The following is an 18,319-nucleotide window of genomic DNA, read 5'->3' as shown; positions in this document are numbered from 1 at the left end:
GTGGTGACAGTACACCTACTTTGAGACAAGAGCTATCGTGATGCATGCTTGTTTGTGGTTTTAAGTCATATGCAACAATTGCGACGACAACTCTTTTCTGTCAACTGAGTTTCATTTTGAATGATTTCTGCTGGTGATGTGCCTCTGCATTTTTTTCAACGAAAAAAAATGTGCCTGGGCTCAAAAAAGGTTGAATAACACTGTCTTGGCCAACTTTTGATACTTAACTTATCTTGCCTTGTCACTGCCCAGCCTACTTGGTCACACTTACATTGGCTTACTTAATGAAGCTTACCTTAGCCAACTTTTGATACTTAACTTGCCACTTTCTAGTCTACTTGGTCACACTTAATGACACTCACCTTAGCCAACTTTTGATACTTAACTTATCTTGCCTTGCCACTGATTCGCCGACTTGGTCACACTTACATTGGCTTACTTAATGATGCTTAACTTAGCCAACTTTTGATACTTAAGTTGCCACTTTCTAGTATACTTGGTCACACTTAATGACACTTACCTTAGCCAACTTTTGATACTTATCTTGCCTTGCCACTGCCTAGCCTACTTGGTCACACTTACATTGACTTACTTAATGAATTACCTAAGCCAACTTTTGATACTTATCTTATCTTACATTGCCCCTTCCTAGCCGACTTGGTGACACTTACATTAGCTTACTTAATGCACTTACCGTAGCCAAATTTTGATACTTAACTTGCCACTTCCTAGTCTACTTGGTGACACTTAATGACACTTACCTTAGCCAACTTTTGATACTTAACTTGCCACTTCCTAGTCTACTTGGTCACACTTAATGACACTTACCTTAACCAACTTTTGATACTTAACTTGCCACTTCCTAGTCTACTGGGACGGCGTGGCGCCGTGGGAGCGTTGCCGTGCGCAACCCGAGGGTCCCTGGTTCAAATCCCACCTAGTACCAACCTCGTCACGTCCGTTGTGTCCTGAGCAAGACACTTCACCCTTGCTCCTGATGGGTGCTGGTTGGCGCCTTGCATGGCAGCTCCCTCCATCAGTGTGTGAATGTGTGTGTGAATGGGTAAATGTGGAAGTAGTGTCAAAGCGCTTTGAGTACCTTGAAGGTAGAAAAGCGCTATACAAGTACAGCCCATTTATCATTTATTTACTTGGTCACACTTAATGACACTTACCTAAGCCAACTTTTGATACTTATCTTGCCTTGCCATTGCCTAGCCTACTTGGTCACACTTACATTGGCTTACTTAATGAAGCTTACCTTAGCCAACTTTTGATACTTAACTTATCTTACCTTGTACCTTCCTAGCCGATTTGGTGACACTTATATTAGCTTACTTAATGCACTTATCTTAGCCAAATTTTAATACTTAACTTGCCACTTCCTAGTCTACTTGGTCACAGTTAATGACACTTACCTTAGCCAACTTTTGATACTTAACTTATCTTACCTTGCCCGTTCCTAGCCGACTTGGTGACACTTACATTAGCTTACTTAATGCACTTATCTTAGCCAAATTTTAATACTTAACATGCCACTTCCTAGTCTACTTGGTCACACTTAATGACACTTACCTAAGCCAACTTTTGATACTTGACTTATCTTGCCTTGCCACTGCCTAGCCTACTTGGTCACACTTACATTAACTTACTTAAAGACAATTACCTTAGCTTACGTTTGATACTTAACTTATCTTACCTTGCCACTTCTTAGCCTACTTGGTCACACTTACATTTAGGTTACTTAATGACACTTACCTTATTCAACTTTTGATACTTAACTTATCTTAACTTGCCACTTCTTAGTCTACTTGGTCACACTTACATTTAGGTTACTTAATGACACTTACCTACGCTTACTTTGGAACACAAACTCCTTCGGTTTTCCTCACTCGCCGAAGAGCCTGGAGTCTCCGTCAGGGGGGAAAAAAAAAGGAGTCCTGTGTTTGTTCCTTGGCGGTCTTTTTTGAAGGAAAGAGACAGATATTTAGCCCGGATAGTGGACTACCAACAGCACCGCCATTGGGGACGAGGAGGACGGAAGTGTTGCTGACTTGAACGCGCTCTCGTCTGGAAGCTCGTGCTCGCAGCCAGCGTCACGCGCTCGCTGGGCGTGGCCAGGCTACACCCACGAACACACACACACACATGCGCGCGCACGCACAAAGTTTGTCTCACAATGATAAACTGAGTAATATTAGAAAAAGGTAGCACCTCAACAGGTAGAATATCCTTAGAGCACACTCACACACACCTGCGGACCTCTCAGGGTTCTTCCATGACGTCACTGCGGACCTAATCCAACACTTTCATACGGAGGGTCTTTGGCGAGCCTTCATTTTTTTGTAATTGGTCCTCAAAAATAGCAGCAAAACTTTTGTCAGATGCAGGATCTTTGACTTGCATTTTTGCTGTATCTCCTTCAAAACACTATAGTGTCCTGTTGTATACAGGATCTTTGACTATCATTTTTGCAGTGTCTCCTTAAAACGCACACTAGTATGCTGCAGTATATCTTTGACTGGCATTTTTGCAGTATCTCCTTAAAAATGCACAATAGTGGAGGAACAAGGTCGGAGTCCAACATTTACATGCTCTTACCATCCAATTATATTAATTATATAACCATTATAACCATTATATATGACAATTATATAATGTCATATATATGTCATATGTCATATAATGTCATTATATAATTGTATTATATAATGACAATTATATAATATGTATACATACATATATATATATATATATATATATATATATATATATATATATATATATATATATATATATAGTTACTTTACATGCCTTTTGGCTCCTTTCTTGGTCCAATGCAGCTCCCAAGTCTAATATACAAACCCCGTTTCCATATGAGTTGGGAAATTGTGTTAGATGTAAATATAAACGGAATACAATGATTTGCAAATAATTGTTAACCCATATTTAGTTGAATATGCTACAAAGACAACATATTTAATGTTCAAACTGATAAACATTTTTTTTTTTTCAAATAATCATTCAGTTTAGAAAATGATGCCAGCAACACGTGACAAAAGAAGTTGGGAAAGGTGGCAATAAATACTGATAAAGTTGAGGAATGATCATCAAACATTTATTTGGAACATCCCACAGGTGTGCAGGCTAATTGGGAACAGGTGGATGCCATGATTGGGTATAAAACTAGCTTCCCAAAAACTACCAAGTAATTCACAAACAAGGATGGGGCAAGGGTCACCACTTTGTAAGCAAATTGTCAAACAGTTTTAGAACAACAATTCTCATCGAGCTATTACAAGGAATTTAGGGATCTGTAAGTGCAAGTTAAAACTCTACTATGCACAGCAAAACCCATTTATCAACAACACCCAGAAACGCCCCCGGCTTCGCTGGGTCCGAGCTCACCCAAGATGGACTGATTCAAAGTGGAAAAGTGTTCTGTGGTCTGACGAGTCCACATTTCAAATTATATTTGGAAACTGTGAACGTGGTGTGCTCTGGAACAAAGAGGAAAATAAACATCCGGATTGTTATAGGCGCAAAGTTCAAAAGCCAGCATTTGTGATGGTATGGGGGTGTATTAACCCCTGTTTATTTTAGCAAGACAATGCCAAGCCACATGTTACAACAGCGTGGCTTCGTAGTAAAAGAGTGTGGGTACTTTCCTGGCCCGCCTGCAGTCCAGACCTGTCTCCCATCAAAAATGTGTGGCACATTATGAAGCGTAAAATACGACTGAAGCTCAACATAAAACAAGAATGGGAAAGAATTCTACTTTCAAAATTTCAATAATTAGTTTCCTCAGTTCCCAAAAGTTTATTGAGTGTTGTTGAAGGGGAACATTATCACCAGACCTATGTAAGCGTCAATATATACCTTGATGGTGCAGAAAAAAGACCATATATTTTTTTAACCGATTTCCGAACTCTAAATGGGTGAATTTTGGCGAATTAAATGCCTTTCTGTTTATCGCGCTGGAGGCGATGACGTCAGAATGTGACGTCACCGAGGTAACACCCCCGCCATTTTCATTTTCAACACATTACAAACACCGGGTCTCAGCTCTGTTATTTTCCGTTTTTTTGACTATTTTTTGGAACCTTGGAGACATCATACCTCGACGGTGTGTTGTCGGAGGGTGTAAAAACACTAACAGGGAGGGATTCAAGTTGCACCACTGGCCCGAAGATGTGAAAGTGTCTGCCGCCAGACCCCCATTGAATGTGCTGGAGCGTCTCCACATTTTACCGGCGGTGCTAAGGCAGACATGGCACAGAGATGTATGGATAACCTGCAGATGCATTTGTAACGATAGTCAACAAAATCACAAAGGTGAGTTTTGTTGATGTTGACTGCCAGCTAATCGATGCTAACATGCTATGCTAATTGATGCTAACATGCTATTTACCGGCAGTGCTAAAGCAGACATGGCACAGAGATGTATGGATAACCTGTAGATGCATTTGCAATTATATTACGTTTCCTTCCACCCACATTTAATGCGAAAAAAACACTTACCAATCGACGGATTTAAGTTGCTCCAGTGTCAAAAGATGCGAAAGTCCTGATCGTTTGGTCCGCACATTTTACCGGCGATGCTAACGCAGCTATTCGGCCATGCTATGGCTATGAATAGCGTCAATAACTATTCGCTCAATAGCTTCAGTTTCTTCTTCAATACTTTCATACTCCAACCATATGTTTCAATGCATGCGTAATCTGTTGAATCGCTTAAGTCGCTGAAATCCGAGTTTGAATCCGAGTTAATGTCACTATATCTTGCTGTGGTATTCCCATTGTTTGTTTACATTGGCAGCACTGTGTGACGTCACAGGGAAATGGCCAGTGTCTTCGCAGAGAGCGAAAATAAGGCACTTTATTTAGGGATATTCCGAGACCAGTAAAATTTAGAAAAAACTTTAAAAAATACAACAAGCCACTGGGAACTGATTTTTATTGTTTTTAACCCTTTTTAAATTGTGATAATGTTCCCCTTTAAAAGAAAAGGTGATGCAACACAGTGCTGAACATGCCCTTTCCCAACTACTTTGGCACGTGTTGCAGCCATGAAATTGTAAGTTAATTATTATTTGAAAAAAAAAAAAGGTTATGAGTTTGAACATCAAATATGTTGTCTTTGTAGTTCATTCAATTGAATATGGGTTGAAAAGGATTTGCAAATAATTGTATTCTGTTTATATTTACATCCAACACAATTTCCTAAACTCATATGGAAACAGGGTTTGTAGAAGATACTTACATTGGTGTACATAAATGAAACAAGACAAGGATATATTTGTACTGATTAACTTGTTGGTATTGTGTGTCTTCAAACAGCAGGGGGCCGGTTGTCGCCAGGCTGTCCCTTCTTAACGACCAAGGTCAGGACAAAGAGGGTCCGCTGTGAGCAGACAGCTGCTCCCCCTGTGGAAACAATGGACGCCGTCACTTCCCAATGTCAAGTATCAAAGCAAGTGTTTGCATTCCCCGTGCTTTTGGGCTCAGGGCTGATTTGAGCTAATTGCTCCACGTGCAGCATATGTAGCGCGTATGGCGCACGCACGTATCCTAGCAACCAGAGTCAACTAAATGATGAGAACCGGGACTCAGACGTGTTTCTGCTGGGTTTGAGTCTCAGGTGGCCCAGGATGTTGTCTTCTGGCAACAATAAAGCGCGCTGGAATCAATGAGGCCTCGAAGAGAAGGTGTAAAAGTAACTATGCACATGTTTATTGACTCAACACACTATTGTGACAACACGCCATAGCACATATTGTGACAACACACCACTGCTGACTTGCACATGCAGGAGACATGAAAACAGTCTCCCTTCCACCTCTTGAAAAGCCAAAGCCGCACGTGGGAGTGATCACATCCTCAGGATGGAGCGGCTACCAAAACTAACGGCCTGCAGCTTTAAGTTACAGTACTCGTACTCATGGTCCGCGAGAGTGACTAAGGTTCTTTAGTATTCAGGAAGCACGCGTCTAAATTGAATTATCTGAAAGCTTTTTAGTCCCCCAAGCCAGAAGACAGACATTATGGAAACCACAACGAAGTGCAGTAAAGTCGCCGCTTTCAAATTTATCGTGACAGCCGTCCACTGATTCATGTCCTGATGCTTTTCCACTTTACCATGACACATGCTGGGTGATAGGGGAAACAATTTCCTTCTAATGCTTGATTGAGCTTGGTATAGGAGGGGACTGTCAGAGGGAAAGACAGAAAACACAAATAGGTTTCATAACAAGAGGGCGAAGACGGAAGGAAAATAATGCAAAAATCAAAACAACAATAATAAAAGCTGCTATTTTGTGGTTTAAATGGGGACAGGCCGAGAGGAAGGAAAAGGAGCGTTAACAAACACAGTCCTGCTCGTTGTGGTTAAAATGGGGCCGACAGACAGGCAACATTTACGTTAACAATAACAATGTTGGCTTTTTCTGTGGTTTAAAAGGGGACAGACCAAGAGGAAAATGCACTTTACTGTCTGCTTTTCTTTGGTTTAAAAGGGGACAGACAGAGAGGCAAAATTTACGTTAACAATAACGCTGTCTGCCAGTTCTGTGGTTCAAAAGGGGACAGACCAAGAGGAAAATGTAGGTTACTGTCTGCTTTTCTTTGGTTTAAAAGGGGACAGGCTGAGAGGAGGAGAAATAAGAGTTAACAACAACACTGTCTGCTCGTCGTGGTTAAAATAGGGGACAGACCAAGAGGAAAATGTATGTTACTGTCTGCTTTTCTTTGGTTTAAAAGGGGACAGACTGAGAGGAGGAGAAATTAGAGTTAACCACAACACTGTCTGCTCGTCGTGGTTAAAAAAGGGGACAGACCAAGAGGAAAAATGTATGTTACTGTCTGCTTTTCTTTGGTTTAAAAGGGGACAGGCTGAGAGGAGGAGAAATAAGAGTTAACAACAACACTGTCTGCTCGTCGTGGTTAAAATAGGGGACAGACAAAGAGGAAAATGTACGTTACTGTCTGCTTTTCTTTGGTTTAAAGGGGGACGGACTGAGAGGAGGAGAAATTAGAGTTAACCACAACACTGTCTGCTCGTCGTGGTTAAAAAAGGGGACAGACCAGGAGGTAAAATGCATGTTACTGTCTGCTTTTCTTTGGTTTAAAAGGGGACAGGCTGAGAAGATGAGAAATAAGAGTTAACAACAACACTGTCTGCTCGTCGTGGTTAAAAACGGGGACAGACCAAGAGGAAAAAAGTATGTTACTGTTTGCTTTTCTTTGGTTTAAAGGGGGACAGGCTGAGAGGAGGAGAAATAAGAGTTAACAACAACACTGTCTGCTCGTCGTGGTTAAAAAAGGGGACAGACCAAGAGGAAAAACGTATGTTACTGTCTGCTTTTCTTTGGTTTAAAAGGGGACAGGCTGAGAGGAGGAGAAAAAAGAGTTAACAACAACACTGTCTGCTCGTCATGGTTAAAAAAGGGGACGGACCAAGAGGAAAATGTACGTTACTGTCTGCTTTTCTTTGGTTTAAAAGGGGACAGGCTGAGAGGAGGAGAAATAAGAGTTAACAACGACACTGTCTGCTCGTCGTAGTTAAAAAGGGAACAGACCAAGAGGAAAATGTACGTTTCTGTCTGCTTTTCTTTGGTTTAAAAGGGGGCAGACTGAGAGGAGGAGAAATAAGAGTTAACAACAACACTGTCTGCTCGTCGTGGTTAAAAAAGGAGACAGACCAAGAGGAAAAACGTGTTAGTGTCTGCTTTTCTTTGGTTTAAAAGGGGACAGGCTGAGAGGAAGAGAAATAAGAGTTAACAACGACACTGTCTGCTCGTCGTGGTTAAAATAGAGGACAGACCAAAAGGAAAATGTATGTTACTGTCTGCTTTTCTTTGGTTTAAAAGGGGACAGACTGAGAGGAGGAGAAATAAGAGTTAACAACAACACTGTCTGCTCGTCGTGGTTAAAAAAGGGGACAGACCAAGAGGAAAAATGTATGTTACTGTCTGCTTTTCTTTGGTTTAAAAGGGGACAGGCTGAGAGGATGAGAAATAAGAGTTAACAACAACACTGTCTGCTCGTCATGGTTAAAAAAGGGGACTGACCAAGAGGAAAAAAGTATGTTACTGTCTGCTTTTCTTTGGTATAAAAGGGGAAAAACTGAGAGGAGGAGAAATAAGAGTTAACAACAACACTGTCTGCTCGTCGTGGTTAAAATAGGGGACAGACCAAGAGGAAAATGTACGTTGCTGTCTGCTTTTCTTTGTTTTAAAAGGGGACATGCTGAGAGGAGGAGAAATAAGAGTTAACAACCACACTGTCTGCTCGTCGTAGTTAAAAAAGGGGACAGACCAAGAGGAAAATGTACGTTTCTGTCTGCTTTTCTTTGGTTTAAAAGGGGACAGGCTGAGAGGACGAGAAATAAGAGTTAACAACAACACTGTCTGCTCGTCGTGGTTAAAAAAGGGGACAGACCAAGAGGAAAAACGTATGTTACTGTCTGCTTTTCTTTGGTATTAAAGGGGACAAACTGAGAGGAGGAGAAATAAGAGTTAACAACAACACTGTCTGCTCGTCGTGGTTAAAAAAGGGGGCCGACCAAGAGGAAAATGTACGTTACTGTCTGCTTTTCTTTGGTTTAAAAGGGGACAGACTGAGAGGAGGAGAAATAAGAGTTAACAACAACACTGTCTGCTCGTCGTGGTTAAAAAAGGGGACAGACCAAGAGGAAAAACGTATGTTACTGTCTGCTTTTCTTTGGTTTAAAAGGGGACAGGCTGAGAGGAGGAGAAATAAGAGTTAACAACGACACTGTCTGCTCGTCGTGGTTAAAATAGGGGACAGACCAAGAGGAAAATGTACGTTGCTGTCTGCTTTTCTTTGTTTTAAAAGGGGACATGCTGAGAGGAGGAGAAATAAGAGTTAACAACAACACTGTCTGCTCGTCGTAGTTAAAAAAGGGGACAGACCAAGAGGAAAATGTACGTTTCTGTCTGCTTTTCTTTGGTTTAAAAGGGGACAGGCTGAGAGGACGAGAAATAAGAGTTAACAACAACACTGTCTGCTCATCGTGGTTAAAAAAGGGGACAGACCAAGAGGAAAAACGTATGTTACTGTCTGCTTTTCTTTGGTATAAAAGGGGACAAACTGAGAGGAGGAGAAATAAGAGTTAACAACAACACTGTCTGCTCGTCGTGGTTAAAAAAGGGGACCGACCAAGAGGAAAATGTACGTTACTGTTTGCTTTTCTTTGGTTTAAAAGGGGACAGACTGAGAGGAGGAGAAATAAGACTTAACAACAACACTGTCTGCTCGTCGTGGTTAAAAAAGGGGACGGACCAAAAGGAAAAACGTATGTTACTGTCTAATTTTCTTTGGTTTAAAAGGGGACAGGCTGAGAGGAGGAGAAATAAGAGTTAACAACGACACTGTCTGCTCGTCGTGGTTAAAATAGGGGGCAGACCAAGAGGAAAATGTACGTTGCTGTCTGCTTTTCTTTGTTTTAAAAGGGGACATGCTGAGAGGAGGAGAAATAAGAGTTAACAACAACACTGTCTGCTCGTCGTAGTTAAAAAAGGGGACAGACCAAGAGGAAAATGTACGTTTCTGTCTGCTTTTCTTTGGTTTAAAAGGGGACAGGCTGAGAGGACGAGAAATAAGAGTTAACAACAACACTGTCTGCTCGTCGTGGTTAAAAAAGGGGACAGACCAAGAGGAAAAACGTATGTTACTGTCTGCTTTTCTTTGGTTTAAAAGGGGACAGGCTGAGAGGAGGAGAAATAAGAGTTAACAACGACACTGTCTGCTCGTCGTGGTTAAAATAGGGGGCAGACCAAGAGGAAAATGTACGTTGCTGTCTGCTTTTCTTTGTTTTAAAAGGGGACATGCTGAGAGGAGGAGAAATAAGAGTTAACAACAACACTGTCTGCTCATCGTGGTTAAAAAAGGGGACAGACCAAGAGGAAAAACGTATGTTACTGTCTGCTTTTCTTTGGTATAAAAGGGGACAAACTGAGAGGAGAAATAAGAGTTAACAACAACACTGTCTGCTCGTCGTGGTTAAAAAAGGGGACCGACCAAGAGGAAAATGTACGTTACTGTCTGCTTTTCTTTGGTTTAAAAGGGGACAGACTGAGAGGAGGAGAAAAAAGAGTTAACAACAACACTGTCTGCTCGTCGTGGTTAAAAAAGGGGACAGACCAAGAGGAAAAACGTATGTTACTGTCTGCTTTTCTTTGGTTTAAAAGGGGACAGGCTGAGAGGAGGAGAAATAAGAGTTAACAACGACACTGTCTGCTCGTCGTGGTTAAAAAAGGGGACGGACCAAGAGGAAAATGTACGTTATTGTCTGCTTTTCTTTGGTTTAAAAGGGGACAGACTGAGAGGAGGAGAAATAAGAGTTAACAACAACACTGTCTGCTCGTCGTGGTTAAAAAAGGGGACGGACCAAGAGGAAAATGTACGTTATTGTCTGCTTTTCTTTGGTTTAAAAGGGGACAGACTGAGAGGAGGAGAAATAAGAGTTAACAACAACACTGTCTGCTCGTCGTGGTTAAAAAAGGGGACAGACCAAGAGGAAAATGTACGTTACTGTCTGCTTTTGTTTGGTTTAAAAGGGGACAGGCTGAGAGGAGGAGAAATAAGAGTTAAAAACAACACTGTCTGCTCATCATGGTTAAAAAAGGGGACAGACCAAGAGGAAAAACGTATGTTACTGCCTGTTTTTCTTTGGTATAAAAGGGGACAAACTGAGAGGAGGAGAAATAAGAGTTAACAACAACACTGTCTGCTCGTCGTGGTTAAAAAAGGGGACCGACCAAGAGGAAAATGTACGTTACTGTCTGCTTTTCTTTGGTTTAAAAGGGGACAGACTGAGAGGAGGAGAAATAAGAGTTAACAACAACACTGTCTGCTCGTCGTATTTAAAAAAGGGGACAGACCAAGAGGAAAATGTACGTTTCTGTCTGCTTTTCTTTGGTTTAAAAGGGGACAGGCTGAGAGGACGAGAAATAAGAGTTAACAACAACACTGTCTGCTCATCATGGTTAAAAAAGGGGACAGACCAAGAGGACTCCTCTCTGAGCTGCTACCTTACCGTGGTAGAGGAGTTTCCGTGTCCCAATGATCCTAGGAGCTATGTTGTCTGAGGGCTTTTATGCCCCCTGGTAGGGTCTCCCAAGACAAACAGGTCCTAGGTGAGTGATCAGACAAAGAGCAGCTCAAAGACTTCTATGGAATTACAACAAAATGATCTCAGATTTCCCTCGCCCGGACGCGGGTCACCGGGGCCCCGCTCTGGAGCCAGGCCCGGAGTTGGGGCACGATGGCGAGCGCCTGGTGGCCGGGCCTGTCCCCATGGGGCCCGGCCGGGCACAGCCCGAAGAGGCAACGTGGGTCATCCCTCCAATGGGCTCACCACTCATAGGAGGGGCCATAGAGGTCGGGTGCATTGTGAGCTGGTCGGCAGCCGAAGGCAGGGCACTTGGCGGTCCGATCCTCGGCTACAGAAGCTAGCTCTTGGGACGTGGAACGTCACCTCACTGGGGGGGAAGGAGCCTGAGCTAGTCCGCGAGGTAGAAAAGTTCCGGCTGGATATAGTCGGACTCACCTCGACGCACAGCAAAGGCTCTGGAACCAGTTCTCTCGAGAGGGACTGGACCCTCTTCCACTCTGGCGTTGCCGGCAGTGAGAGGCGACAGGCTGGGGTAGCAATTCTCGTTGCCCCCCGGCTCAAAGCCTGCACGTTTGAGTTCAACCCAGTGGACGAGAGGGTAGCTTCCCTTCGCCTTCGGGTGGGGGGACGGGTCCTGACTGTTGTTTGTGCTTACGCACCAAACAGCAGTTCAGAATACCCACCCTTTTTGGGTACACTCGAGGGAGTACTGGAAAGTGCTTCCCCGGGTGATTCCCTTGTCCTACTGGGGGACTTCAACGCTCATGTTGGCAACGACAGTGAAACCTGGAGAGGCGTGATTGGGAAGAATGGTCGCCCGGATCTAAACCCGAGTGGTGTTTTGTTATTGGACTTTTGTGCTCGTCACGGATTGTCCATAACAAACACCATGTTCAAACATAAGGGTGTCCATATGTGCACTTGGCACCAGGACACCCTAGGCCGCAGTTCCATGATCGACTTTGTAGTTGTGTCATCGGATTTGCGGCCTTATGTTTTGGACACTCGGGTGAAGAGAGGGGCGGAGCTTTCTACCGATCACCACCTGGTGGTGAGTTGGCTGCGATGGTGGGGGAGGATGCCGGACAGACCTGGCAGGCCCAAGCGCATTGTGAGGGTCTGCTGGGAACGTCTGGCAGAGTCTCCTGTCAGAGAGAGTTTCAATTCACACCTCCGGGAGAACTTTGAACATGTCACGAGGGAGGTAAGGGACATTGAGTCCGAGTGGACCATGTTCCGAACCTCTATTGTCGAGGCGGCTGATTGGAGCTGTGGCCGCAAGGTTGTTGGTGCCTGTCGTGGTGGTAATCCCAGAACCCGTTGGTGGACACCAGCAGTGAGGGATGCCGTCAAGCTGAAGAAGGAGTCCTATCGGGTTCTTTTGGCTCATAGGACTCCGGAGGCAGTGGACGGGTACCGACGGGCCAAGCGGTGTGCAGCTTTAGCGGTCGCGGAGGCAAAAACTCGGACATGGGAAGAGTTCGGGGAAGCCATGGAAAACGACTTCCGGATGGCTTCGAAGCGATTCTGGACCACCATACGCCGCCTCAGGAAGGGGAAGTAGTGCACTATCAACACCGTGTATGGTGCGGATGGTGTTCTGCTGACTTCGACTGCGGATGTTGTGGATCGGTGGAGGGAATACTTCGAAGACCTCCTCAATCCCACCAACACGTCTTCCTTTGAGGAAGCAGTGCCTGGGGAAACTGTGGTGGACTCTCCTATCCTATTTCTGGGGATGAGGTCGCTGAGGTAGTTAAAAAGCTCCTCGGCGGCAAGGCCCCGGGGGTGGATGAGATCCGCCCGGAGTTCCTTAAGGCTCTGGATGCTGTGGGGCTGTCTTGGTTGACAAGACTCTGCAGCATCGCGTGGACATCGGGGGCGGTACCTCTGGATTGGCAGACCGGGGTGGTGGTCCCTCTCTTTAAGAAGGGGGACCGGAGGGTGTGTTCCAACTATCGTGGGATCACACTCCTCAGCCTTCCCGGTAAGGTTTATTCAGGTGTACTGGAGAGGAGGCTTCGCCGGATAGTCGAACCTCGGATTCAGGAGGAACAGTGTGGTTTTCGTCCTGGTCGTGGAACTGTGGACCAGCTCTATACTCTCGGCAGGGTTCTTGAGGGTGCATGGGAGTTTGCCCAACCAGTCTACATGTGCTTTGTGGACTTGGAGAAGGCATTCGACCGTGTCCCTCGGGAAGTCCTGTGGGGAGTGCTCAGAGAGTATGGGGTACCGGACTGTCTTATTGTGGCAGTCCGCTCCCTGTATGATCAGTGTCAGAGCTTGGTCCGCATTGCTGGCAGTAAGTCGGACACGTTTCCAGTGAGGGTTGGACTCCGCCAAGGCTGTCCTTTGTCACCGATTCTGTTCATAACTTTTATGGACAGAATTTCTAGGCGCAGCCAACGCGTTGAGGGGTTCCGGTTTGGTGGCCACGGGATTAGGTCTCTGCTTTTTGCAGATGATGTAGTCCTGATGGCTTCATCTGGCCGGGATCTTCAGCTCTCACTGGATCGGTTCGCAGCCGAGTGTGAAGCGACCGGAATGAGAATCAGCACCTCCAAGTCCGAGTCCATGGTTCTCGCCCGGAAAAGGGTGGAGTGCCATCTCCGGGTTGGGGAGGAGACCCTGCCCCAAGTGGAGGAGTTCAAGTACCTAGGAGTCTTGTTCACGAGTGGGGGAAGAGTGGATCGTGAGATCGACAGGCGGATCGGTGCGGCGTCTTCAGTAATGCGGACGTTGTATCGATCCGTTGTGGTGAAGAAGGAGCTGAGCCGGAAGGCAAAGCTCTCAATTTACCGGTCGATCTACGTTCCCATCCTCACCTACGGTCATGAGCTTTGGGTCATGACCGAAAGGATAAGATCACGGGTACAAGCGGCCGAAATGAGTTTCCTCCGCTGGGTGGCGGGGCTCTCCCTTAGATATAGGGTGAGAAGCTCTGCCATCCGGGAGGAGCTCAACGTAAAGCCGCTGCTCCTCCACATCGAGAGGAGCCAGATGAGGTGGTTCGGGCATCTGGTCAGGATGCCACCCGAACGCCTCCCTAGGGATGTGTTTAGGGCACGTCCAGCTGGTAGGAGGCCACGGGGAAGACCCAGGACACGTTGGGAAGACTAACAACAACACTGTCTGCTCGTCGTGGTTAAAAAAGGGGACAGACCAATAGGAAAAAAGTATGTTACGGTCTGCTTTTCTTTGGTTTAAAATGGGACAGGCTGAGAGGAGGAGAAATAAGAGCTAACAACAACACTGTCTGCTCATCGTGGTTAAAAAAAGGGGACAGACCAAGAGGAGAAAGGTATGTTACTGTCTGCTTTTCTTTGGTTTATTAAGGGAAGGACTAAGAGGAGGGAAAATGAGCATTAACAAAAGCAGTGTCTGCTCGTCGTGGTTAAAAAAGGGGACAGACCAAGAAGAAAAACGTATGTTACTGTCTGCTTTTCTTTGGTTTAAAAGGGGACAGGCTGAGAGGGGGAGAAATAAGAGTTAACAACGACACTGTCTGCTCGTCGTGGTTAAAATAGGGGACGGACCAAAAGGAAAATGTACGTTACTGTCTGCTTTTCTTTGGTTTAAAAGGGGACAGACTGAGAGGAGGAGAAAAAAGAGTTAACAACAACACTGTCTGCTCGTCGTGGTTAAAAAAGGGGACAGACCAAGAGGAAAAACGTATGTTACTGTCTGCTTTTCTTTGGTTTAAAAGGGGACAGGCTGAGAGGAGGAGAAATAAGAGTTAACAACGACACTGTCTGCTCGTCGTGGTTAAAATAGGGGACAGACCAAAAGGAAATGTACGTTACTGTCTGCTTTTCTTTGGTTTAAAAGGGGACAGACTGAGAGGAAGAGAAATAAGAGTTAACAACAACACTGTCTGCTCGTCGTGGTTAAAAAAGGGGACGGACCAAGAGGAAAATGTACGTTATTGTCTGCTTTTCTTTGGTTTAAAAGGGGACAGACTGAGAGGAGGAGAAATAAGAGTTAACAACAACACTGTCTGCTCGTCGTGGTTAAAAAAGGGGACAGACCAAGAGGAAAATGTATGTTACTGTCTGCTTTTCTTTGGTTTAAAAGGGGACAGGCTGAGAGGAGGAGAAATAAGAGTTAAAAACAACACTGTCTGCTCATCATGGTTAAAAAAGGGGACAGACCAAGAGGAAAAACGTATGTTACTGCCTGTTTTTCTTTGGTATAAAAGGGGACAAACTGAGAGGAGGAGAAATAAGAGTTAACAACAACACTGTCTGCTCGTCGTGGTTAAAAAAGGGGACCAACCAAGAGGAAAATGTACGTTACTGTCTGCTTTTCTTTGGTTTAAAAGGGGACAGACTGAGAGGAGGAGAAATAAGAGTTAACAACAACACTGTCTGCTCGTCGTATTTAAAAAAGGGGACAGACCAAGAGGAAAATGTACGTTTCTGTCTGCTTTTCTTTGGTTTAAAAGGGGACAGGCTGAGAGGACGAGAAATAAGAGTTAACAACAACACTGTCTGCTCATCATGGTTAAAAAAGGGGACAGACCAAGAGGACTCCTCTCTGAGCTGCTACCTTACCGTGGTAGAGGAGTTTCCGTGTCCCAATGATCCTAGGAGCTATGTTGTCTGGGGGCTTTCATGCCCCCTGGTAGGGTCTCCCAAGACAAACAGGTCCTTGGTGAGTGATCAGACAAAGAGCAGCTCAAAGACTTCTATGGAATTACAACAAAATGATCTCAGATTTCCCTCGCCCGGACGCGGGTCACCGGGGCCCCGCTCTGGAGCCAGGCCCGGAGTTGGGGCACGATGGCGAGCGCCTGGTGGCCGGGCCTGTCCCCCACAGCCCGAAGAGGCAACGTGGGTCATCCCTCCAATGGGCTCACCACTCATAGGAGGGGCCATAGAGGTCGGGTGCATTGTGAGCTGGGCGATAGCCGAAGGCAGGGCACTTGGTGGTCCGATCCTCGGCTACAGAAGCTAGCTCTTGGGACGTGGAACGTCACCTCACTGGGGGGGAAGGAGCCTGAGCTAGTCCGCGAAGTAGAAAAGTTCCGGCCGGATATAGTCGGACTCACCTCGACGCACAGCAAAGGCTCTGGAACCAGTTCTCTCGAGAGGGACTGGACCCTCTTCCACTCTGGCGTTGCCGGCAGTGAGAGGCGACGGGCCGGGGTAGCAATTCTCGTTGCCCCCCGGCTCAAAGCCTGCACGTTTGAGTTCAACCCAGTGGACGAGAGGGTAGCTTCCCTTCGCCTTCGGGTGGGGGGACGGGTCCTGACTGTTGTTTGTGCTTATGCACCAAACAGCAGTTCAGAATACCCACCCTTTTTGGGTACACTCGAGGGAGTACTGGAAAGTGCTCCCCTGGGTGATTCCCTTGTCCTACTGGGGGACTTCAACGCTCATGTTGGCAACGACAGTGAAACCTGGAGAGGCGTGATTGGGAAGAATGGTCGCCCGGATCTAAACCCGAGTGGTGTTTTGTTATTGGACTTTTGTGCTCGTCACGGATTGTCCATAACAAACACCATGTTCAAACATAAGGGTGTCCATATGTGCACTTGGCACCAGGACACCCTAGGCCGCAGTTCCATGATCGACTTTGTAGTTGTGTCATCGGATTTGCGGCCTTATGTTTTGGACACTCGGGTGAAGAGAGGGGCGGAGCTTTCTACCGATCACCACCTGGTGGTGAGTTGGCTGCGATGGTTGGGGAGGATGCCGGACAGACCTGGCAGGCCCAAGCGCATTGTGAGGGTCTGCTGGGAACGTCTGGCAGAGTCTCCTGTCAGAGAGAGTTTCAATTCACACCTCCGGGAGAACTTTGAACATGTCACGAGGGAGGTAAGGGACATTGAGTCCGAGTGGACCATGTTCCGAACCTCTATTGTCGAGGCGGCTGATTGGAGCTGTGGCCGCAAGGTTGTTGGTGCCTGTCGTGGTGGTAATCCCAGAACCCGTTGGTGGACACCAGCAGTGAGGGATGCCGTCAAGCTGAAGAAGGAGTCCTATCGGGTTCTTTTGGCTCATAGGACTCCGGAGGCAGTGGACGGGTACCGACGGGCCAAGCGGTGTGCAGCTTTAGCGGTCGCGGAGGCAAAAACTCGGACATGGGAAGAGTTCGGGGAAGCCATGGAAAACGACTTCCGGACGGCTTCGAAGCGATTCTGGACCACCATACGCCGCCTCAGGAAGGGGAAGCAGTGCACTATCAACACCGTGTATGGTGCGGATGGTGTTCTGCTGACTTCGACTGCGGATGTTGTGGATCGGTGGAGGGAATACTTCGAAGACCTCCTCAATCCCACCAACACGTCTTCCTTTGAGGAAGCAGTGCCTGGGGAATCTGTGGTGGATTCTCCTATCCTATTTCTGGGGATGAGGTCGCTGAGGTAGTTAAAAAGCTCCTCGGCGGCAAGGCCCCGGGGGTGGATGAGATCCGCCCGGAGTTCCTTAAGGCTCTGGATGCTGTGGGGCTGTCTTGGTTGACAAGACTCTGCAGCATCGCGTGGACATCGGGGGCGGTAACTCTGGATTGGCAGACCGGGGTGGTGGTCCCTCTCTTTAAGAAGGAGGACCGGAGGGTGTGTTCCAACTATCGTGGGATCACACTCCTCAGCCTTCCCGGTAAGGTTTATTCAGGTGTACTGGAGAGGAGGCTTCGCCGGATAGTCGAACCTCGGATTCAGGAGGAACAGTGTGGTTTTCGTCCTGGTCGTGGAACTGTGGACCAGCTCTATACTCTCGGCAGGGTTCTTGAGGGTGCATGGGAGTTTGCCCAACCAGTCTACATGTGCTTTGTGGACTTGGAGAAGGCATTCGACCGTGTCCCTCGGGAAGTCCTGTGGGGAGTGCTCAGAGAGTATGGGGTACCGGACTGTCTTATTGTGGCAGTCCGCTCCCTGTATGATCAGTGTCAGAGCTTGGTCCGCATTGCTGGCAGTAAGTCGGACACGTTTCCAGTGAGGGTTGGACTCTGCCAAGGCTGTCCTTTGTCACCGATTCTGTTCATAACTTTTATGGACAGAATTTCTAGGCGCAGCCAACGCGTTGAGGGGTTCCGGTTTGGTGGCCACGGGATTAGGTCTCTGCTTTTTGCAGATGATGTAGTCCTGATGGCTTCATCTGGCCGGGATCTTCAGCTCTCACTGGATCGGTTCGCAGCCGAGTGTGAAGCGACCGGAATGAGAATCAGCACCTCCAAGTC

At 46.3% G+C, this 18,319-nt stretch overlaps 1 protein-coding gene across 2 annotated transcripts in view; it reads right to left on the bottom strand.

Moving 5' to 3' along the window:
• b3gnt2b (UDP-GlcNAc:betaGal beta-1,3-N-acetylglucosaminyltransferase 2b) overlaps positions 1-2,499 on the bottom strand; it is a 65,548-nt gene extending 63,049 nt beyond the window's left edge. The window contains exon 1 of one of the 2 annotated variants that reach the window (XM_061911319.1): positions 1,861-2,499. The gene's annotated coding sequence lies outside the window, so the exon portion shown is untranslated. Of the gene's footprint in view, positions 1-1,850 lie in introns of both variants that reach the window. The other variant, XM_061911318.1, reaches the window with a different exon arrangement.
• Positions 2,500-18,319: the final 15,820 nt, after the last annotated feature.

This window comes from Nerophis ophidion, linkage group LG09, assembly GCF_033978795.1.
Source record: "Nerophis ophidion isolate RoL-2023_Sa linkage group LG09, RoL_Noph_v1.0, whole genome shotgun sequence".
In the NCBI taxonomy this organism is placed as follows: Eukaryota; Metazoa; Chordata; class Actinopteri; order Syngnathiformes; family Syngnathidae; genus Nerophis; species Nerophis ophidion.
The sequence above is the reverse complement of the archived record's forward strand: the minus strand, read 5'-3'. Positions and strand labels throughout refer to the sequence as shown.